Below are 23594 nucleotides of genomic sequence, written 5' to 3'. Positions count from 1 at the left end.
TCTAATACTACGTAACCACCTGATTCGATGTTTGAATTTGGTCATAGCTTGTGAACGGTGTAGCATATAAGCATAAAATATTGCACGAGATGGAAATTGTGACCATTGTGGTGGATGAACATATACAGTGTGCGGGATTAAGTGGTGCACAGTATGAAAGTAAGCACAATTGTATGCATCGCCGTTTGATGTATAGCATTTGTTGACACGCTTCGCTTCACACAGATTCTAAAAAGTGCATGGGATTTGCATATTTTCTTCGTCTGTCATGCATCAGACATTTCAGAGTGTGAATTTGGGCTCACGGATCCATTTCGTGTTGTACAACAGCGTGACAATTCAGGAAACAAAATTCGATGCGAAAACATTGACTTTTCTGTATTTTCTTTCTTTTCGTCCGCCGTGTTTTGTTTATTTATAAGCCAACGACATTTATTCTGCAGCTTTCAGAGAAAATTCATCAATTGCTAGTCAAGACATGTTTAATTTCTGCTGTCCTTTTGCTACTCCAGAAACATTGTTATCCTAAGTAATATAATTTCTCATTCTTACGATGAGCGTAGCCAAGCGGTCGCAGTTGCGAAGTTGGGACAGTCGAACGAATAGAAATGTCAGAGGAATCAAACAGGAGTCTATTTGTACTTTTCAGCTCTTGCGATATTGTAAAGCAGAAGTGTTGTTGTATACAATTGAGTGGTTTAGGCGATGCATTATAGTTATCCTGATATTCACGCAACACTGGGCTCTCTATTGGTTGAGGTGTTATGACTGCGTCACCATTCTAAATGGGTGGAAGAAAAAACATTAGGAGTTTGCGAGTTGGTAATATTACACAAATATTCTGACAGTGCAAAAATGGGCAAATACAAGCGATGCGCGCGAACACAAGGAAAATTTAATACAAATAATTGAATATGTACAATATAACCCAACATCATCATTCTGGGATACCTTAACTAGCTGTACGCGAGAGCAACCTCCTCCACGCTCACACACGACAAAACCAACCGGCATATCTCATTTCTTCACGAGTGTTTCTCGCTTTTGTAAGTTGTTGCTCAAATTGACCCCATCGGTTCGATCGGTTACCCATTGCACTTCATAGCGTCAAGCGCCAAAGCTGACCTTAAGAAATGGAAGCAATAAATATAGGAAGCCAACGCTCAGGAAAGAAATTATGGCAGTCACCATCCTCATAACCGTCACCAGCAGCGCATTTATGTTGTTCTACCAGTGATTTTCAATCACCATTGACTTCCGCCATATGATTACATCGTATGTTTTCAAACTTCCTTACGCCGCTAATTCCCTGCCGTAAAAGACACGCGGTGGTTGGGTTTGTAATGCGTTAGTATCGCATGGGTTCCGTTACGATGTCCCGTCAGTAATTGCGGTATCATGGCCCTTATACAGAACATACTATTTCACTTTTTGTTCCTCCGTTTTGATTTTTCCCCTCTTATGAGACATAGTACTTATCCTCGCCTTTTCCAGAATGACATATTTGGTCGGAGTTGGTGCAATGTTCCTGTGCTTCACTATCGTTTACCTGTGTTTACTTTACCGTCCATCATTAACTGTCCAGCAGCATATTAATGTCTAACGTCTTGAAAGAAAACAAGCTAGCCTTGCTGTGTCTGGGGCTATACACGTAGGTGAATAACTGTCATCGAGCCACGAGTAGCCAGTGGTTTGGGAGCAACATGGGGGGTGATCACCTCTCAGGGCGATTACGTTCAGAGGCGATCACATGGGATCTGTGCGAGTATACGGCTGAATGCTCTTCTGGATCTGCGCTAAGCTATCTGAGACTGAGTCTTTATTCCAGACATGCAAGGCGAACGGCTTATGAGAAGTGAAAAAAAGCCGCTAAATCGCTTCACGGTGCTCCCCTCCGCCACGTGTACATCTCTGCAGCGGTACGCACAACAGGCAGCAGAGGGCAAATCTATTTAGAAGGAAGACTCGGAAACAAGGATCACGCGGTGCAGCATAAAATGAACCGTGCAATAAATTCAACAACGTCTAATTGTCGGCAAAAATTACAAATAAGAGAGTAATAATGACAGGAAAAAGCGCAAAAGGAATAGCTAACGAAAGATGTCTCGAAAGGAATCATAAGAAATTTCACGGATCGAGCTGTGAGGTAAGTCGAACCTGTTTAGTAAAGAAGGCAAAGTATATTTTAGAGTTTGAAAACCGTAGTTCGTACGTGGATGAGACACAGACCAGTATTCAAGGTGTCGTGTAGGGTAGTAGTGAATGTTGGTGTCTAGGTTAGCAACATTGGATAAAAATAATACGCCATGTTCAATCTGCGATTGGTCTAGCTGTAAAAGAAGGTAATTGTACATGTTGGATAAGCGCATGATGCGATAGGTTTCAAACAGTGGTTTGAAATGTCAGCTGTAACGCAGGCAGTAATTGCTCTAAGCGAATTCTTCTGCATAACTAAGGGCTTCGTGATGTTTCTTTCATCGCATTTCTCACATAGGCATGCGATGTCCTTTCTTTTCTTTTTCATCGGTGCCGAAAGTGAACCGCTCAAGATCGACATGGTCTCGTGCTGGCCGCATCTGCCGGGCAAAGACGATGCTGGTCTTTCGTGAATCATCGGGTCATGCATCAGGGCAACACGGTGGTCTACTGTACGAGTAAGGCTGGCAAGGTGAGCGCTTCGAAGACGTGACGTACTGCGTCGCAATCTTTCCATTGCCTTTCGCTCTGCCAACTGTCTGTAAAAATGTTGCGCGAAATCGAGTACGCCAGTGCTTCTTGCATTTCTTAGCAATGAAATGTGAACAAGACGCTACAAATGTTTATTTCCTAATATTTATTTAAAATTAAAATTAATCAAATCAATGTTTATAGCTGGCGATGATACAATTCATCTACATGTCTGATGCTATTACTACCAAAAATTGCAGACAGAGCGAGCTTCAGTTCATCCAATGAAGCAGCGCATCAAGAACAGGGGAGGAAGAAAGTAGCAGACGTGCTTTGCCTAACAAATGAACGTTCATTGGAAAATAGCGTGGAAGCATCTGCGTCGTTCGCAGCTCGTATGTGGCGCTGCTGTCCAATTAACGTTTAGATATTTGCAAACGATCACCTCATTCAGCAAACGATCACCTTGTATTGCTGTTTCACGCACGCCGCCTCAATAGGTACATTTATCCCTCTAGAATACCAGCAGTGCAATCTGTCTTATCCTCGTAATCCGTTTTCCTTTCATATAATCGCTGGTAAAAATTAGTCCATAGCTACCCATCATGGCGTCCAACATAATCCCCGAGTTTCTTTGGTATATTATACACTAATTTAAAGCCGCAGCAAAAGGTAACACCATACGGTTTTCCAGGCTTCTCCCTTATTGGCGGTAACACAAGCGCGTTCTGCGCAAAGCTGCTGCCCGTGCTTCCTATAGGCCGTTATACCGAATGAAGCAGCACATTTTCCAACGAGAAAAGAAGAGTACGTGACTGTGGTCAATTGGGACCCAGAGGCGTTTTCACTTTACGACTCGAAAGTCGTTTGGCCCACCGACTCAATACTGGTAGTATTCTGAAAGTTAACGGCACAACGTAAAGCCTTAACACGACAATGATACAGTTGCACTTTTGCGCGTTACAATCACATCTTTAGTACTGCGGTTGGCATTCCTTAAATTCAACCAGTTTGTGGCATGTTTATCTGTATGTTGGTTTGTTTATCCGTATCTAACCGGTCCCACGCCAACTTGGTTTGCGGGGTACTCCATAGTCTATTAGGTAGAACGTCGGACACGTGTGCTGAGGGATCAACTTGTGTCACTGGCAATGTGACAGTATGTGCCGCACCTCAACGAACTTCTTTCGTGCCATTCTCGGTCACTGTGCGTGAGCCGCTCATCAGTGAAACTCTTTTACGCCAACTTTGGTCACCGGTTAAGTGCCATTAACCGCAGTAGTGGATTAGTGACTTTGGCGTTGCGCTGCTAAGCCCGGAGGTGCGGGACGAAATATCGGCAGCGGCGGCCACATTTTTATGGGGCCGAAATGAAAAAAAAAAACGCCTGTTTATCGTGCGTTGGATGCACGCTAACGAACTCCCGGTAGTCAAAGTTACTCCGGAGTTGCCACTACGGCGTGCCTCATACTCATATCGTTGTTATGGCACGTAAAAGCCTAGGATTTCATTTGTTTCATGAGCCGTTGCGTATGTACAGCCCTTAAGTCAATATTCTTGAAGCCAACTTGCGTAACTGGTCATGCGCCACTAGGTGGGCGCCGCATTTCAATTAAGATCTTTCACGCCATTATGGATCATTCGGCTCTTCTATAGCGGCTCCCTGTCTTGCTGCCTGCACTGCGGACCTGGTAGCCAGGCCTTCGAGCACGATGGTGTCTGGCAGCCTGCCCTGCTAACCTGGTGGCCAGCTGTTTGAGCCAGCTGTCTGTGGATCTACTGACCAGCTGATCCCACGACATGGTACCTCGGTGTCCGCCCTGCTGACCTGGTTTCCAGCTATTCTAGCTGATCAGTGTCTTGCGTCTCCTCCTAGGCTGCTGATCGCAAGAACACGCGTTCGTTAAGGAATCACAGGTGGTGAAATTTATTTTCTATCCCAATTGCTTTATCAAAAATATATTTCTACGAGTTGTTTAACATACGCAAAATCAGCGTCTGTGTTAACCTCGTTCTCTTCGCGCTGATTGATTTCTGCCATTACTTTGTATTTAAAGATTGTCTTCACTATAATAACGAGTGATGTAACCTGAATCGATATCGTGGGTTGCTTTCCCGTTGGCTGTCATTTCGGTATTAGCGGTGCATGTGGTGGCGCGGAAAGTGTGGTCACCTGCTTTCGTTAATAGTTTTAGCCTCTAAGGTACGAAAGCAACTCGCGCCGCTTTGTTGAAGTCACCAAGAAATATCTGGATCGATGCTGGCTGCTCCTTTATTTATGTAGGGCATGCGCGTGGATTTTGGTTCAAACAACGCGGGGACGGACAGCCGGGCCAAGTTGCGCTTGCTAGCAGTGTTTCGAAATAATTGCACTCGCTGCATCAGCTTTTGGTTTAGCAGCCACACAGAGTGCGATCCACTTCCTTTTGCTGTAACCGCCATCTCTAGCGTGCGCGTAAAGTTGGCGTATCTGTGCTTAGACAAATGTAATGCAGCCGCTTGTTCGGTGGAGCCCGTTCTCGAATTGGATGTCGTGTAGTTGAAAGAAATAACCTGTTCGTTCCTAATTCCGAAACGCGATGCAAAACTTGCTTATAGAGTATCCAATAAATACCGGGAGCTGGATTGCATTTGGTGAAGTTTCACATTGTTTTTGATGATTTCTATTGTGGAAGCATCAGTGGAAATAACTGGAACGTCAACACATTTCGTAGGCCACTTCGAAAATGAATATCTCGGAGCTCGTGCTGTCCAGGTAATTCGTTCTAAGTGGATATGCCGTGCGAAATCAGCGGCTCTAATTGGTGGATTGAAATATGTAGCTTAATTAAGTAATTAAAGAATTAGCGTAATCACGTAAATTATTCGATTGAACGTTTCGATTTTTCGTAGAACTAATGGCCGCCTCTTCCCGTAAAATAGACGAAGGGTTAGAATTGGTGCTGCATGCCATAGGGCAATCTTTAACAAAATTTGGTGCAGCTAAAGAAAAAAAAAATGCCCGGTATAGTAGCCACTTCCGAAGCGCGACGCGAGGGCAACGACAATCGTTAGCGACTCGGTTTTGTGGCGGTTGTCAAATGTGCTCCTTTCGGATGCCTAGAGTTCCAGTGTGGACTATAAGTCGTAATAGACGCCTTTTGCAGAAACGCCCTAGTGTTTATTCTTTCGCAAGAGCAACGCCGGCATGTACATGCACTGAGTCGAAGCGAAAGTCGCACCTCGGAGGAGATGCGTCCGCATTCTTCGAGCACGCCTCTTAAAATACGGAATTTACTTGAATAGGGGCTTAACTTCACTGTATTTATCCAACCAATCTAACGCTTATAGTAAGGCTGGTGTAATTGATATGTAGCCTTAAATACGCATACAGACGCATTCATTCATAGCGCGAGCACATGGCTAAGGCAAAACGAACACTCCGATCAAGCGTTGCCTCTGGGAACAGCAACGGGCGCAATTTTACACATCTGCGAGGCCGCTCTTGAACCCCGTTCACAATATCAAAGGCAGCAAGAACCGCCAAGCGTTTGCGAAAGAGCAGGTTTCTTGAATTCATTAGCTTTCGGGTATCTTGATTAAGGGCATAGGTATATACTGTACTATATATGTACTGGAAGTGCGTACTGGAATATAAAATAAGGTGTATCTTTTTAGTTATGCTTGAAATCACACGGTAATGCGCACGCTAAAGAATCACGTGTGGCAAGATATTGTTTCACTCTATCTTTCTATCGCAGTTTCTTTATCAAAACGTCGAGTTGGGCGATTTGGTAGGCCACCGTCGTTCAAATCAGCGTCTTCTTTTTTTTTCATTATTTTTCGCGCTCTTGGATTTTGGCCATTTGTTTGCACTGGGACTTCTCTGCAATAACAGGTGATGTAGTAGCACTGATATCGCGGCTTGCTTTGACCTTGGCTGCCATTTTGACCTTCGTCGGTGCGTGTGGGGGCGTGCACGAGTGCTCACCTGACTTCGTGAACGCATTTAGCTCCTGCCGTGTGGCCGCAACTCACGCTGCTTCTTCGTAAGGACCACAGAGTGATTGAAAAACTGTTGGCGGCCTATTTTTGTAGGAGAGTCCTGTGGCTCGTGGTTCGAACAACGCGGGCAGGGACAGCCGGGCAAAGCTACGTTTCCCAGCAGACGAGGTGAGACCATCTCTTGCAACTGTTTTGATTTAACTGCGCACAATCAACATATCGCGTAGCACCTATGCCAAGTGTCTTCCGCTCATTGTGCTGTGAAACGCTTTTTTTGTTGCTCGCAAAGTAGGCTTATCGACCATTAGACGAAATCCGTACAGCTGCCAGTCCAGTGCAGCGTTCCGCCGAATTTAGTGTCGACGTGTTGAAAACAAATTCGTTCCTATCGCGTTTTCTTATTTCGGCCAATACCTCGTATTTCAATGTTGCCTTTTCCGCATTAGCAGGCGATGTATGATATGGTGAAACTTTAAAGAAGTCCTGCAGATCGTGAGTCTTCACGAAGCGGGCCGCTCCCACGTGGGAACCGGAAGGCCGAGCCTCTCGGCCGCATCGTGGGCCTGCTGGACAACCCAGAGTTGGTCAGCCAGAAGAGGGCTGCGGAGAACCGCCTCCCATCTGGCCGAGCTGTTAGCGATGATAGAGCGTGACCGGGCACACCGCCAGAGCATATCGCCTAACGTGGCTATATCTTCACAATCGTGGCAGGTAGCGTTGGTGTAAGTATCCGGATAGATTTTATGTAAGAGCGACGGATTCGGATAGGCATTCGTTTTTAGCCTGCACTAATATCGTGCATTGCTTTAGCCTTGGCTGCGATTTCACCATATGTCGAGACATGTGGTTGCGTGCAAGAGTGTCCACCTTGTGCGAATACCCTTAGCTTCCACCGTCAGGCCACAACTTTTTCGAAAATGCCGCGAAGTGACTGAAACAATGTTAAGAATGTTAGTTGCCCGTGCATGTGGGACTTTTCCGTTGCTCATGATGTTAACAATGGAGGGGGGTCAGCCGGGCCAATTTTCCGCTTTCGAGCAGACAAGGCAAGCACAATCTGCAATCGAAGTTCGGTATTTACGCTCAACGAACTCTGTGTAGCATCCGCGCGATATCTACCTTCGGCTAATTTTTTTCTGTAAATAGTTTTCTTTCCCCTGCCCGCGAAGTCGGCGTATCGACCGTTAGACAAAAGCACTAAGCAGCCACTTCAGTGCAGCACGCCACTGATGTTGATGTCAGTGCGATGAAAATATAACTTGTTCGTTCTTTATTACGAAACGCAATTAAAAACTGCTTGAAACTTCGTTCAAGGACTATTGGTAGCAGCCTTACCTTTGCCGAAGTTTCGCCGCCTCCCCCCCCCCCCCCCCCATTTTTTTTTATCACGGCACCATTTGTGGAAAAAAATTGCGAATCAGGGATACGCTAAGAAGAAAAAAAATTATGCAGAAGAAACAATTATATGTAGATCCAGCGCTTATGTCGAACGTTCTTTGAAGTGTAGCTTTAGGTAAACGTACAAATAGGCAGTCAGTTATATTGCCCTGAAATATAAAGCTTCGGCTATGCAACGAGTTGGATCCTGTGCAACGAGTAATTTCATGAATGTTTATGCAAAGCAAATTTCAGAAACTTCACCTCATATAATTTCTGTATTTGTTCGCCACACTATTTAGATGCTACTCCGAAATGCAAGCACCAGATCACGGGCATGCACAGTGTGAGACGTCTTCGTAGTGATGAAAGTGCAGGGTAGCAAACCGGAATCTTCTGCGGTTAACGTCCTGCCTTCCCCACCCCGTTTATCTCTCTCTCACTCTCTTCGTAGTGTTGTCACGAGGACGAAGGCGACGTCTGATGCTTGTCGAGGGACGAATGCTGATGACAGCTGCGTGCACAGAGAGCTAGAACACTTTGTGGTCACGTGAAATCTGGGCACAGTTGGGGGGCACCTGTAATCTGGAGAAGGTGCAGTTCGGCAGGCAGCTTTGCGTGGATAGCCACAGAGGGCCACGTAACTTCGGCTATTGCAGCTACGTGCCTTGATGCTTGTCCCACAGTATCCAAAGAGCGATCTTATCATTATGGGGAAGGAGAGTTCCTTCGGCGTTTGTCAATGCACAAAATTAGTAATGAACACCTGAGATTGCGTTGCCCATGCGGCGTTATTAGTGAAGCCAGTGTATGGTATAACATGTTTGCGTCTGCGCCTGTTTCCTTTGTGGGCAACCGTTGAAACTTTTCTGTTGTGTGCATATGTACCTTCTCTATCAAGTTATTTTCTGTTTGTGGCTTTCGGGAACTCTTCTCTCGTGACGTCACTTTCTAGAATTGCGGGCCACAGTTAATTGTGTTACATTTAATTATAAATAATAATAATAATAATAATAATAATAATAATAATAATAATAATAATAATAATAATAATAATAATAATAGTCAGCGATGGCGATATGCTGTGCACGACAAGGACAACATTAGAAGACATTGACACGACGACGTTCAGTCGTTCGTTCGTTCGTTCGTTCGTACGTTCATTGGTTCCTTTGTTCTCACTTTCAGTGATTACTTAGTTCGCCTACTGGTTCGTTCGCTCCTTCGGGCTTTTGGCTTATATTTGAAATATTCTGCGGTAGTTTGGGCACAGCACTTCAGTAGTCACTCACTGTCGCCATACTCATCATCACATCGTCGCCATATCACGTCCCGAACCACTCTCAAGTTCCAGCAATCGCCACAGAAGGCAGAACATATAATAATAATAAACCGCGGCACGTTTTACTATGAAGCGCGTAAGTGAAGTTACTGTACCTTATACGTATACGTTAATTCGTACATTTTCTGCTAGCGGCGCTCAACGCGGCTAAATATTTGATCTATGAATGTACATATAAACTGACAACCACAGTTACATGCCACTTTTTACAAAATAAGGAGGCCATTCATTTTATTGGAGTTCTATTATTAAAGGGTTTGCTTTATTACTTGAATGTCAGTCAGGTCTCAATATCTTCATTCATGTAATCGTTGGTATCGATTGCAGTCCGGGCCGTTTATCGGTTCAAATTGTACGGCGGTAACATTTGCGAACGCAGTGGTCGTTTCCTTTGAGCAGCATCACACAGGTTCGTTTTAAAGCAGTTTTATTTTGGCAATAATATCTCAGTCAGTTTATGCGTCCAACATTCGATAGCCACCACCAAGTGAAAGTGTTTAAAGACGGTGAATTTTATAAGCCGTGGCGTTTTACTAACACAACGGATGCACGACTTCGATAGTTATTGATCTGCCACGTTTGGCCGCCCAATGATGTGTTGCTTGAAAAAAGAATATGCGGTAGTTAGAGAGAAAATTCATCGCTGGAACCGAGCACAGTCTGTTTGGAGACCACCCATTAAAGCGCAGTAACCTTGCAGCCTTTGGCCGCATGCACCGGTGAGTGAAAACGCATTGCTTCGTTTTCAATTTTGAATTTCTTTTCGTGCGAGGTGGATAAAACAGATTCTTGTAGTCATTTCTTAAAAGCGGAAAATAATAATTTTATAATTGTTGCTATTCAAAGGCGATTCAAATTATGCTTCTGTCATTTTGCCACATGCCTAAATTTACTAACATGGAGTACAGCATAAATAACAGTTTTGGCTGTTTGCATTAGTGTTACACCGCGATAAATTCATTGCGCGTTAGTTGCAAATATGCTTCCAGTGACAGAGTTAGATAATTTCATTTGAGACGCAACAAAATATTGCTAGTATCTCGCAGGAACAATTGTCATCTGGTCGAGGCTTCACCAAGCACAGCCGACGCAATTATTATTTGTTTTGAAAACGTACATACATTTCTCAGGAAAGGGAAAGCGAGGAACAGGCTGGCAACTGCCACTGGAAGGGGCATAACGCCTGCCTACTCTTTAAAAAGGGGGGTGACAGAAACATAGAAATGGAATATAGGAAGGAGGGCAGGAAAGAGGAAGGAAAGAGCAAGATGTCAAAAAACAGGCACACATAAAACTGTGCTGTGTGTGGGTGTGTGTGCTCTTCTGCCATGGAGCTTTTGTGCATTGGCCCTAGACATGAATTGCAATCTCATCCACACTTCCACCATAGTAATTGACGCTTTTTCTTTCGACTCCAGCCTACAAAACGCTGCTCATATTTCATTTCGCCTGTTTGAACTTAATTGTATCTGGACGTACGAGTTAATAGTGAATGCATCACCACGGGAAGTAACAAGGACCACAATTTTCTCAAGGTATGTTTCTGAACACTTCACCTAGAACTGTGATTTGTTCGTTTATAGGACAAACATTTGTTTCGCCGTTTTTTGCTTACATGTTTGTTATGACTTCATTATGTCTCTTTTAAGGAAGGCTGACAAAAGAGATGATTGGTACACAAGCTGCCCACGTCAAATCATAAGAAGCTCAACGGTCACCATAATGACAGCAGATCCCCTTGAACTATGTTGTTGGACGATGTGCCTCACCATGAAATGTTTGCAAGTTTACCACACAGAGGGGTGTGAGCCCTATCAGGAAAGCAGCAGTCTAGAGTTTTGTATCGTACCAGGCGGGAATGCTAAAATTTGACATACAAGCTTGCTTGCTTTTAAGGTTGTTTTATGACAAACGGAGAAGGAATTAACACGTTGAGTCGCAACATTTCTTTTCCCAGTCATCAGAACCATGACAACCAGAACAGAACAAAATAAAAATAGCATGATCGTATTTGCTATTGCACAAACTCTTTCATCTGCTGAGGAGAAGACGACGAAGTGTCTTCTTGGCAGAACGCTTGTTTCTGTGCTCTGTGAATTTTTGGGTGAAATCTTCGCTATTCGAGGTGCCTCGCCTCCCCGTCTTGCGGCCATGGACGCGGAGCATGCCAGAGACCCGCCTGGCCAGAAGTCACCACGGCCGTCAACCGCAAGGAAGCGAGTTGGCTCCCCCAGTGACACCGAAGACACCGAGCTGTACTCTATGTCGGAAGACGACTCATCCGACGACGGCTTCATAGCCGTCCGGAGTAAGAGGGCGAGGAGAAAAATCGCCAACACAGCGCCGTCAACTCCTGCGAGCACAACGACTGTGAAGACAAGGCCTGCGCGCTGGCCACACGTCATCATCTTTATGCCGACAGAACCGTCAAGCAACCTACGATTGCTGAGCAGGCAAGCCCTATCCATTTTTCTGGAATGTGCGGTGCCGGATCAAGTTAAAGACATAAGAATAAATCCACGCAAGAATATACTCGCCATAGACGTGTACAACGCGAGTGCGCTTGGAAAACTCCAAGAAATCACAGAGCTAGACGGAATCAAAATGCGCCCCTTTATCCCGATCGACGACACATCCATAGCCGGTGTGATTTACGACATTGACATTGCCATTCCCAATGATGACTAACCTAGCCTCATCAAGCCGGCATACGAAGGCACGATCATTACGCAAGTGCGCCGTCTTGGGAATACGCGCTGCGTAAAAGTAAAATTCAAGGGGGATTGTATCCCATCCCACGTTAAAGTCGGACATTTCCGTCATCCGGTTCGACCATTCATCCAGAAGCCGCTTCAATGCCATCAGTGTTTCAGGCTAGGACACGTCAAAGGCGTGTGTCCCAACTCGCTACTGTGTCCCCGTTGCGCTGAACCTCATGCAGAACAGACCTGCGGTGCCATGGTCCTGAAGTGCGTCAACTGTAGCGGCCCTCACGCGGCCTCCTCGAAGGACTGTCCCCGCATCAAGAGGGAGCGCGCGGTTCTTAAGCAAATGGCCAGAGACAATTCTGCCCACAGGGAGGCAGCCGAAGTAGTCCGGCGTCGGCGACGACGTAGGCGCCATCGTACGTCTTCGAAGAAGGCGCATGCGCGAAGTGACAGTACCCACTCCACTGCGGTGCCAGTTAGTCACGCCGCGACAAGGCCCACGACTTCCACGAAGGAAGCAGACAAGACTTTATCTTTAGAGGAATGGCCTACGCTACCAAGCCGCTCCCTTGCGAAGGAACCTCAGAAGGTCGGGGTCCCACCTGATCCTTCTCCGGCCATGGACGATTCACCTAAAACAGACCGCCAAGTCATCTCGGTGCTACGTTCTCTCATGGAGGCCATTCGAGCAATTTTAGTGGACATCGGGACACCCTGTGCTCAAAACGCACTTAAAGTGCTGGACGCCTTAGGCCCAGTGCTTGCATCCCTCAACTAGAAAGATGGCTACCCATACCCCATCCTTCCGGAAAGAAGTCAAGGCTGCGTCCATCATCCAATGGAACGCCAGAGGGCAAAAATCACGAATTTCAGATTTTCGGCAGTTTGTGTACACCAATCTGTTTCCTCTCATCGTCATTTGTGAGCCCAACTTGTCGAAATCAATAAGACTGTCAGGATACGAATTTATCATGCCATCAACAAATGGTGCATGCAGCAAAATCGTCATTTTTGTTCGTCGTGAACTCACCTATGTTTTGCAACCAATTGCTCCCCACGACGACAATCAATATATATGCATCACAGTTAAAAGGAACAAACTCTTGTTTACTCTCATAGGCGTGTATATATCGCCTTCCTGCAATTTCGATACCAAAAGATTTGCGGATATCTTGAGTGTTTGTCCTGCCCCATGGGTCATCATAGGAGATTTCAATGCACACCATCCAGCATGGGGAAGTACACGGACAAATGCAAGAGGGCGAAGATTAGCAAGCATCGCCCACAACTATGGCCTTACTCTCCTGAACGATGGTAGCCCCACCTTTCTTCGCGGCGTGACATACGGCAGCTGCCTCGACCTTGCTTTCGTCTCCAACTCTCTCGCCAGATGTGTGAAGTGGTTTCCAGACATTGAGACACATGGGAGTGACCACATTCCCACCTATCTGAACATCAAAGGCTTGTCGTCTAGATCAGGCTTACGGAATACCATTCGGGCGATTCAATGGGCCAACTTCAAATCTGAGATGGAAGATGCCTGCCGCGAGGGCCTACCATCAGGGTTAGAGCAAACGATTAAAATGACGATGCAAAACGCCACTCGCATGATGACGACCTCTTCCACGCGGAATGACTTCGACATAGAATTAGAGCGCCTTCGAGCGCTTCGTCGCCGGGCGGAACGTCGATATCGGCGTACAAAATCAATTCATGACCTTAGGGCAGCCAGGAGGATGCAAAAGAAGATTCAGCGTCGTATGGATAGATTAGCGTCGGAACGTTGGGCAACGTTTTGCCAGAAACTCGACCCCCGCAAGCCACTGTCTCACATATGGAAAACGGTGCAAGGTCTGCGTTGCCTTCCGGAACGGCGTTTCCCATTCAAGGCGCTAGCGCTTTTCCAAGGGCGGCAAGACATCGATGTCGCAGAAGACTTTTGTGCGCGGATCGCAGACCAAGCTACTCGTCCAGATCCTCCAGCCCGAGCTGACGTCCCCAATTCACGTGATGGCCGCATGGACCTTCCTTTTACAATGGAGGAGCTCGAAGTGGCTCTAGCTCTCTGCAGGCGCTCATCATCGTCGGGTCCGGATGGTATATCATACCGGGCCTTGTGCTATCTCGGAGAGTCCGCACGGATAGAGTTGTTGAGCCTTTACAACTCCTCATGGCAGGAGGGAAATGTTCCTGACGAATGGAAAGTAAGCCGCCTGGTGCCACTCTTAAAGCAGGGCAAATCCCCATTAGAACTCACCTCTTACCGCCCAATAGCGCTGCCCAGCTGTGTAGGAAAGATAATGGAACGGATGATCCTTGGCCGCCTGGAATGGTACCTTGAATACTACAAGATTTATCCGATTTCCATGGCTGGTTTCCGACGTGACCGCTCTTCTATCGACAATGTAGTTGATCTCGTTTCCTATGTCCAGCACGAAAAGTCCCGTAAGCGTTTATCTGCAGCTTTATTCCTAGATGTGAAAGGGGCATACGATAACGTATTACATGAGGCCATTCTCGACGCCCTTGCGACGGTTGGCCTAGGTGGTCGAGCTTTTTGTGGATTGCAAGCTACCTATCTGCAAGATCATTCTTTGTGTTAACTGACGATGGCCCAACTACGCGACGCTATACCAGCAGGGGCGTTCCTCAAGGCGGTGCTCTCAGCCCGACGCTATTCAACCTCGCTCTTGTTGGACTTGCTGAGTACTTGCCAACTACCATCAAAATTTCAATATACGCTGACGACATCTGTGTCTGGACTTCGGCAGTCACACGTCCTCAGATACGTGCGCGACTTCAAAGAGCGGCCACTTTGACAGCGAACTACTTGTATAAACAGGGACTCAGCATATCACCAGAAAAATGAGCACTAGTAGCATTTACTCGCAAACCGATGACGCCTTATATCATCTCAATCAATGGGCGGACTATTTCCTATGTCCGAACCCACAGATTCCTTGGCGTAATAATTGACCGAGACCTCTGTTGGAGCCCGCACGTGGCCTACATGAAACGGCGCCTGACAGCAACTTCCCAGTTGTTTCAATACTTGGCAGGAAAGACGTGGGGGATGTCAGTAGACGCAATGCTTAAACTCTACAGAGCTCTCTTTCTCGGTTTTCTAAGATATAGTCTACCTGTACTAACCAACACCTGCAAGACAAATATTCGTGTTCTGCAGGCAGCACAAGCTCAAGCACTCAGAGTCTGCCTTGGTTTGCCCAGATGCACCTCAACAGAGGCAACTATTGCGATTGCTCGGGACCATCCAATGCGAACTCACATTACGGTGGAAGCCCTGAGAACGCACATCAGACATTTTGCACGTGCCACCTATCACCACCTTGCAGCAATACCTTCGGACAGGCACCAATCATCATTCGCTAAAACTATCATCAAATACAACGACAAACTGCCATCGGGCTTCACCGCTGCATCTAAACCATCGATACCCCCTTGGTGTCTTATCAGCCCTACAGTCCATCTCAGTGTACCAGGAATCGGAAAAAAGTCTGAACTGTCGTCGCCTGTGCTCAAACAACTGTCTCTGCTTCTTCTGCACGAGAGGTACGCGGACAGGGAACACATTTGTACCGCTGGTTCCACAAACATCCAGTGTTCGTCCGGTGCTGTGGTTGTCCCAGCAAAAGCTATTACCATCAGCTTTAGGACTGACCACCCAACAACATCGACATCTGCTGAACTAGCTGCTCTTCGCGCTGCACTTCGTGTCGTCAATCGGGAGCCACCTCGGCAATGGTCAATCTTCAGCGATTCAAAGGCAGCCCTACAATCTGTACTATCAGCTCTGCATCACGGGCCATTCGAACAGCTCGTATTCGATATTAGATGCCTACTCCATACATCACAGGAGAAAGGACACCATGTGACGTTTCAGTGGCTGCCAAGTCACTGCGGCGTCACTGGAAATGAAGACGCCGATAATGCCGCTCGGGCAGCTCTTGAAGACGCACAAGAAGAGGCCATACCGCTTTCACGATCCGACGCAGCTAGCAGACTTCGAGTGCTTGCACATGAGATCACGCTATCTCTATGGTGCACACCAAACAGCCAGACCACCCAGAGCAACCGTCAATACCACCTGCCCTCTTTGATGCATCTCTATATGCCAACTGGACTGCGTCGAAGAGAGGCGACCCTGCTTTATCGCTTATGGCTGGGGGTGGCTTTCACCAAATCTTACTCCTTCCGCATTGGAATGGCCGACAACGATCTCTGTAATGCCTGTCTTTGCGAAGAGACGTTGGAACATGTTCTGTGCGACTGTCCTGACTATAACGTTCAGCGACAGTCCCTGGCATCTGTTCTAGCGCGCCTTGACAGTAGACCATTGTCGCTCGACACGATTTTCACATGCCGCCGACAGAAGATATCGCAGGTGAAGGCGACAAAGGGACTACTTCGGTTTTTGAAAGAGACGGGATTGGACAAGCGGCTGTGAGAGTGACGTCGCGTACCATGCCAGAATGATGGACTCCAACGGACGATGTGTGTGTGCTGTGATATATGCTCTCTCTCTCCCTCTCCCCCTTCCCCATCTTTAATCTCCCCCATCCCTCTCCCATGTGTAGGGTAGCAAACCGGTTAAGCCATACTGGTTAACCTCCCTACCTTTCCTTCTCCACTTTTCCCTTCCTTCCTTCCTTTCATCTGCTCTTTGCAAATCAGCTTGGCAGGCAATACCGCTAACTATACATGCTCCAGAAAATTTTAAGCTGCACGAGGAAGACAGGACGTGAACAGAAATGTAGACGCATACAGAGTTTAAAATTCGCGCAGTTTCATTTTGTTCTGCATCTATGAACCATCCAGCCCAACAACATGCCTTACCTCAGTATCACATGCTCCCTTACAACGATAATTTGTTACATGAGAATGCAAGTACATTTAAAACGATGAGAAGCGCTCATTGCAATTTTGATGAAATCACACTTCACGGTGACTGAATCTTTGGTAGTGACTCTTGCATGGTTCATGAGCAGTTAGCTTGAAATAAGTAACTAGGCTAGCTATGCACAGTAAGATAAGAGATGCTAAAAAAGGCAAGCTCACACAACCGATCTACTTCACATTTAAAGAACATGACAAATCACTATACATAATTTTTCTTTCTTTTCAAACAGCAGATGAACCGGAGCACAGTATGTTCGCAGAAAGTTCTTGAAATATACTCGAAGAATAGCAAGTTTCGCTTAACATTTAGCCAATCAACAGTGGACGAGCAAGGGAAGTTTCAGTGTGGGAAGTTGCCTTTGTCATACAGTCGAGAGTATGATGGAAGCCCGTCTGGCCAGGATGACGCATACGTAAAAGGAAAAAGCCCGGACACTGACCAAAATGGTTTAAAATTAATATTTACGTGTTCGATTGTGATGATCTTGAACAATGCTGCCGTGGGTGAGCCGGAATGTAAATATATATTTTAGACCATTTTAATCGGTGTCCGGGCCTCTTCCTTTTAAGTTTGTCATGGCCATCGCAAATATCTCTGCTTGTTGAAACGTGGCTCCAGGCTGAGGCTTCCCTTGCTCACCTCGGTTATTCAATTGAAGTTTTCATCTCCTTGCAGCCTCTTTGCCATGTTTGAATATATAAACCGAGATTTTCGTTTTACAACATTAAACCGCAAATTGCATGTTCGAAGGATCTGCGATCATTAATTGGGCTTGATTATGTGTTTATTTAGTCTTCTTGTTCAGACTTTTTGCAGAGCACTGTTGTCTCCATAAGGTTCGTTGCGAGTACTCAACTTGTATCAAAGCCTTTACTGCCGCACCTCAACACTAAATGGGCTGCTGAAATAGCAAGATCACACGATATGTGCTGGAAAATTTAGCATAACTTTTTTATTTTCCTGCACTACGTGCCCCTCGCCAATGTATTATGTAAAGAATGGGACAAAATTGCAGCGCGAGCGGGGTAACTTTTCTTTTTTTTTTATTCTAGCTGAAATCATCGAACGCAGATTATATACGTGTAGTGTGAAACACGTCAAGGAGCACAGTATGTAACTACAGTGCAACGATAGCCCGGCATAAATATCGTTGTGTGAAGCTTCGTTTCACCTGCTTTAAGCGGCACGCCTGACACGATGGGGGAAAATTCGCTCGATTTCAGCTTTCATTTCCATTAAATAAATGGCTGTGTTTCTACATGTTGGAAACAGTGAATGACAGCATGAAGCCTACCCGACCTGCGCCAAAATCGTGAGCATGTACTGCTTCACTCATCATTGATAATAAACAATGTAAGCTTACTTGGTTGGTCTTTTCTATTTATTTATTTTTGGCAGATAGAGACCTCTTGGTCACTTGGCAACATAATAAGGATATCTGTAGCCGTATTAAAGTACCATAAACACGAATGCCGCTCCGACAGCGGTAACAAAACGCGCAAATTCAGTGAGCGGGCAGTGCGACTAGCCGATACCGCAGCGGCCATAGTGCTCACTACATAAATGGCACATTGGAAACAATCTTTTGAAATTACCTGCGAAGAAAACAAACAAGTTGCACGCAGCAAGCTTTGCTACGAAACTATACATGCTGTAGTCGGAGTTTCGTCTAATTTATTTAGACACCTAAAAAGAAAGCGCGACCGTGAATACGTGCAACAAGAGAAAGGGCTGGCAAGCCAGCCGAAGGTAACGTCGGCCTTCACCGCTGGGTGCCGCTCTGTGCCTGTTCAGCGAAAGGCTGCTCTTGACGACGCCATAATCAACATGATTTGCACTGACATGGGGCCCTTTCGTGTTGTCGAGAGGGAGAGATTCAAACAATTCGTAACGGTAAGTTTGACAACATTACAAGCCGCCTTTCGTCAAAGTAACTAGTTTGTATTCTTTCAGATTCAGGTCGCCGTCCCGGGTCTACAAGTTGTCATCGTGGTATGACCTCAGAGAGGAGTTCTTGCAAGGGAATGTATCAGCGCTGCAGTCCAAAATATCATCGTCTTTGGCGGGAGCGCAGTACACCTGTATCACACTAGACGTGCAGACGTCGCGGTCTACTGAAAGCTTTCTGGCTGTCGAAGCAGCATTCGTGGACAGCGACTTCACGGCTCACGCGCAACTCCCCAGTTTTCACTCGCCTGAAGGGGAGCCACACAGCTGCTCGGATCCGCTACGAGTATGACGCAGCATTGCTGCAGTGGAACATCGCTGACAAGGTGAAATGTATTTTCGTAAAATTTCGCCTCCGTTAACTCTATTTTATTTTCCAGGTATTTCGCTTGGTGACAGATACCGCTTCATCAATGATAAAGGCATTTGCATTTACCGGGTGGGAGACTGAAGAGGACGACGCGACGAGGCAAATGTTAAGAAAGCTCGTTACCACTTTTCCGAGTCACCCAGGCCTGGCAGACACTCTGTACGCCTGCAAGAAGGCTAACCTGTCTAAATATGAACTGACGCTGGAGACAGTTGATAGCTTCTCTCCCCTGTGCAGTAGGCCACGGAGGTGCTGCAGAAAAGGCACGAGACAGCCGGGCTTTTGCTTCCTGCTTTGCGAAATATCGAAGTTTCCCTTGAGGAAATCTGAAGCAAGACACACTTCTCTGCAAAGAGGTGGCTAAAGGCCTACAGCGTAAGCCTGGAGAAGCGGTTAACAAGCACGTGGACTGACTGTTTCTTTTTTTTTTTATGGGTGCGTTTCAGCTGCAACAGCCGAGCAGATGTGTTCTGCTGCGCTGGAGAGGGCGCTTCTTTTGTTAGGGTAGGAGAGCGCCAGCACCGTCGCGAATGCGCATCTCTGAAGCAGGGCCAAGCAGACTGCTTAAGAACGTCAGGCAAAATGAAGGAAGGAAGGAAAAAGCGGAGAACGAAAGGCAAACCAGTTTAGCTCAACTGACGATGCGTGCGCTGTGATTTGTGCTCTCTCTCTCCTCCCCATCTTTCATGCCCCCCCCCCCCCCCCCCCTATTTCGCTCCCATGTGTAGGCAAAATGAAAATGCCCACCTAGACAATAAGCCTGAATCCATTGCCGGGGAAATTTGTCTTTAGCTCACAGAGGGAACTTGGGCAGATATATACGGTTAAGCCCCTGGCCTATTGGAAAGCGAACGATACCCAATTTCCCTTGCTTTCCCGTCTCGCAAGGGCAGTTTTCAATGCGAATGCGACGTCAGCTGATGTGCAACGCATTTTCTACGGCTTCCTTGATAATGACAGCGAAGCGAAATCGGCTGTCAAGCACCTCTTTCGAGCAGTTCACGTTGGTGAAGCGCAAGATATACGCAGAAGGCAATTGTTTTATCTCACTTTTGTTTTTGGAACTAACCGTTGAAGCAGCCGTCATTTACGCTGCGGGTTTTCAAAACTAAACGGCGAAGTGCCTATTTAGCTCGTGACTTTATGTTGCAAAATAAAGCTTCTTTTTTGCACCTTGCACTGCTTGGGACCTTTATTGCAGCATTTAGAAATCACGAGGGCACCTAGGCAAAAATAAGCAATGTCGTCATTTTAGTATTAATACATTTAAACTTAAACAATATTAAAAGCTCACAAGTCGTTAAAACATGCTGACCATGCAAATACCACAGGCAGTGGGAGAACTACCCCTATGGGAATTAGTAGGGTGGTTGTACTGAACTAGATATGTTGCCAAGGGTTACTATCCATCGATCTTGGCAACGTGTTTTGCGTATTTTTTGCAGTTTTTGACGCGTCCGACCACATCAGCTTTATCAAGCGTTAGTCGGCAACTCGATAAAACAGTTCACGCACGGCCATTCCCGAAGTGGAAATGGGCTAAGTTTTTTCATTCCGACAAATTTAAAGGAATAGAATTGCGGCAAGTTCTAATTCCCTGGAATGGAATGGGGCGCCCATTCCGCAACACTGTCGCTGTCTGATGTTTAGTATTTATTTAAGTTTATGTTTCGCTTCACATATATTCCAAAAAGTGCAACGGATCTGCACTTTCTTTCGTCTGTCATGCGGACGACATTTCGGAGTGCGAATTTGGGCCGAGGGGTTCATTTAGGGTCGTACAACAGCGTGAAAATGCAGGAAACAGAATTCGACACCAAGCCATGGAATGACCTTTTGTACTTTCCACGTTTAGTCTGCCATGTTTCGTTTATTTATAAGCCAATGATATTTATTCTGCACCGTTCAGAGAAACCCCATCGATTGCTAGTGAAAACAAGTGCTTAATTTCTGCTGTTCATCTTGCTACTCGAGAAACCACGTTATCCTAATGAATTATTTTCTCATTATTCTTACGATGAGCTTAGCCAAGCGATCGCAGTTGCGAAAATGGGACAGTCGAACGCGTAGAAGTACGTCAGAGGAATAAAGCAGTAGTGAAGTTATGCTTTTCACTTCTTGCGATATTGTGTAGCAGAAATTTTGTTGCATACATTTGAGCGGTTTAGACGATGCGTTACAGTTATCCTGATAGTCACGCAACACTGGGCTCTATATTGATCAAAGTGTTATCAATACGCCACCACTCAAAATTTCTTGAATAAAAATGTTACTACTTTGCTAGTTGGTTATATAATACAAATATTCTGACAGTGCGAAAATGGGAAAGTACAAGCGAAGTGCAGGAACACAGCACAATTTTAAGACAAATACTTGTAGATGTACAATATAGGCCTATGTCATCATTCTGGGATACCATAACTAGTTATGCAATAGAGCAACCTCCTCCACGCTCACGCACGACAAAACCAACCGGCATATCTCCTTTCTTCACGAGTATTTCTCGCTTGTGTTAGTTATCGTTCAAACTGACGCCGTCGTTTCATCTGGTTACCCATAGCACTTCATAGCGTCAGTCGCAAAAAGTGACCTTAAAAAATGGAAGCAATAAATATAGGAAGCCAAACCGCAGTAAAAAAATGTACATTCATCATCCTCATCACTGTCAACATCAGCGTACTTATGTTGTTCTACCAGAGATTTCCGATAACCGTTGTCTTGCGCAATATGATTACATCGTATGTGTTCAAACTTCCTTACAGCGCTAATTCCATGCCATAAAATACATGCGGTGGTTGGGTTTGTAATGTGCTACTATCGTATCGGTTTGGTTATGCTGTCACGTCAGGAATTACGGTGTCATGACCCTCGTATAGAACCTACTATTTCACTGTTCCTACGTTTTGACTTTTCCCCTCTTATGAGACATAGTACTTATACTCGCCTTTTCCGGAGTTATTCATTTTTTCGGGGTTAGCGATCTATTCGTATGTTTCACTTGCGTTTGCCTGTGTTTCCTTCACTGTCCATCAGCACAATGTGTTGCCAGAAAACACGACGGCCCGTACATTTGCATTTAAGCTGGCGTTGTAGCACATGAGACTACGTAAGCTAATAACTATGGTCGAGGCGCGGACAGCCACTGGTTCGGGAGCAACAACTGGGGTGATCGCTTCTCGGGTGATCACTTTCGGAGGCGATCACGCCGCATCACTGCGAGTATGCGGTTGAAAGTGTTTCTGGATCTGCGCCAAGCTCTCAATCTAATGGTGCATAGAAGGTCAAGGTCCCGTGTCTTCAGCTCTTTCGCAATGCTTCTCACATAGTCATGCGATGTCCTTTCTTCTTTTTCTTCATCGGTGCCGAAAACGAACCGCACGAGGTCGACATGGTCGTGCCCTGCAACGCATCTGTCGGACGACGACGATGCTGGCCTTTCGTGCGTCATCACCGGGCCAAGCGTCAGTGCAAGACGGTGGTCTACTGTATGAGTCAGACTGGCAAGGTGAGCGCTTCGAAGACGTGAGTGTGGCGACGTAATCTTTCAATTGATTTTAGCTGTATGAATATGAAACAATTTCACACGCACTAAAATGAAGTATACCAATGCTTCTTGAATTTCTAAGCAATGAAATGTTAAGTAGACGCCAGAAATGTTTATTTCCTAATTGTTTACTTAAAAATTATTAATAAGTATGTTTAACTAGCGATGCCATGGCTATATTAAATGGCTAATGATATCACTATCAAAAATTACAAACTGGCTGAGCTTCAACTTGTCCAACGAAGAAGCGCATGAAGAACATGGTACGAAAAAAAATAGAAAATGTGTGCTGCCTGACTAGTGAAAGTTAATCGGAATATAGCGTGAAAGCATCCGCGTCGTTCACATCGTGCACGTGGCCGCTACAGTCCAAAAATGCTCAGTTATGCGCAGACGATCGTCTTGTCGTGCTGTTTCATGCGCGCTGCTTCAATGGCTACATTTCCCAGTTCCATGTGATTTATCAACGTGGTATTTCTATGCCCGCACTGCTGATCTGGTGGCCAGCTGATCTAGCGACCTGGTAACTCGGTACCCTTCCCTTCGGACCAGGTGGTCAACTGTTTAGCAGCCTGTTGTCTGGATATCCGCCTTGCGCATCTGATGGCCAGCTGACCTACCGGTGTGGAACCTCTATGTCCACCCTGTTCACCTGGTGGCAAGTTGTTCTAGCAGCGTGGTGTCATGATGCCCATGTTGCGGATCTGGTGCCCAGCTGTTATAGAGGGCTGCTTTGA

The 23594-nt window shown here is 46.0% G+C and overlaps 1 long non-coding RNA gene across 4 annotated transcripts in view; it reads left to right on the top strand.

The window, feature by feature from the left end:
- The window catches only part of LOC135911084 (uncharacterized), a 52472-nt gene that overhangs the window by 13911 nt on the left and 14967 nt on the right, over positions 1-23594 (top strand). For 3 of the 4 annotated variants that reach the window (XR_011508258.1, XR_011508259.1, XR_011508256.1), the window contains exons 4-7: positions 2537-2668; positions 4324-4584; positions 6745-6819; positions 22696-22818. This is a non-coding gene — a long non-coding RNA (uncharacterized lncRNA). Of the gene's footprint in view, positions 1-2494; positions 2669-4323; positions 4585-6744; positions 6820-22695; positions 22819-23594 lie in introns of all 4 variants that reach the window. The other variant, XR_011508257.1, reaches the window with a different exon arrangement.

The sequence above is a fragment of the Dermacentor albipictus genome, chromosome 9 (genome assembly GCF_038994185.2).
Source record: "Dermacentor albipictus isolate Rhodes 1998 colony chromosome 9, USDA_Dalb.pri_finalv2, whole genome shotgun sequence".
Taxonomy (NCBI): Eukaryota; Metazoa; Arthropoda; class Arachnida; order Ixodida; family Ixodidae; genus Dermacentor; species Dermacentor albipictus.
The sequence above is the reverse complement of the archived record's forward strand: the minus strand, read 5'-3'. Positions and strand labels throughout refer to the sequence as shown.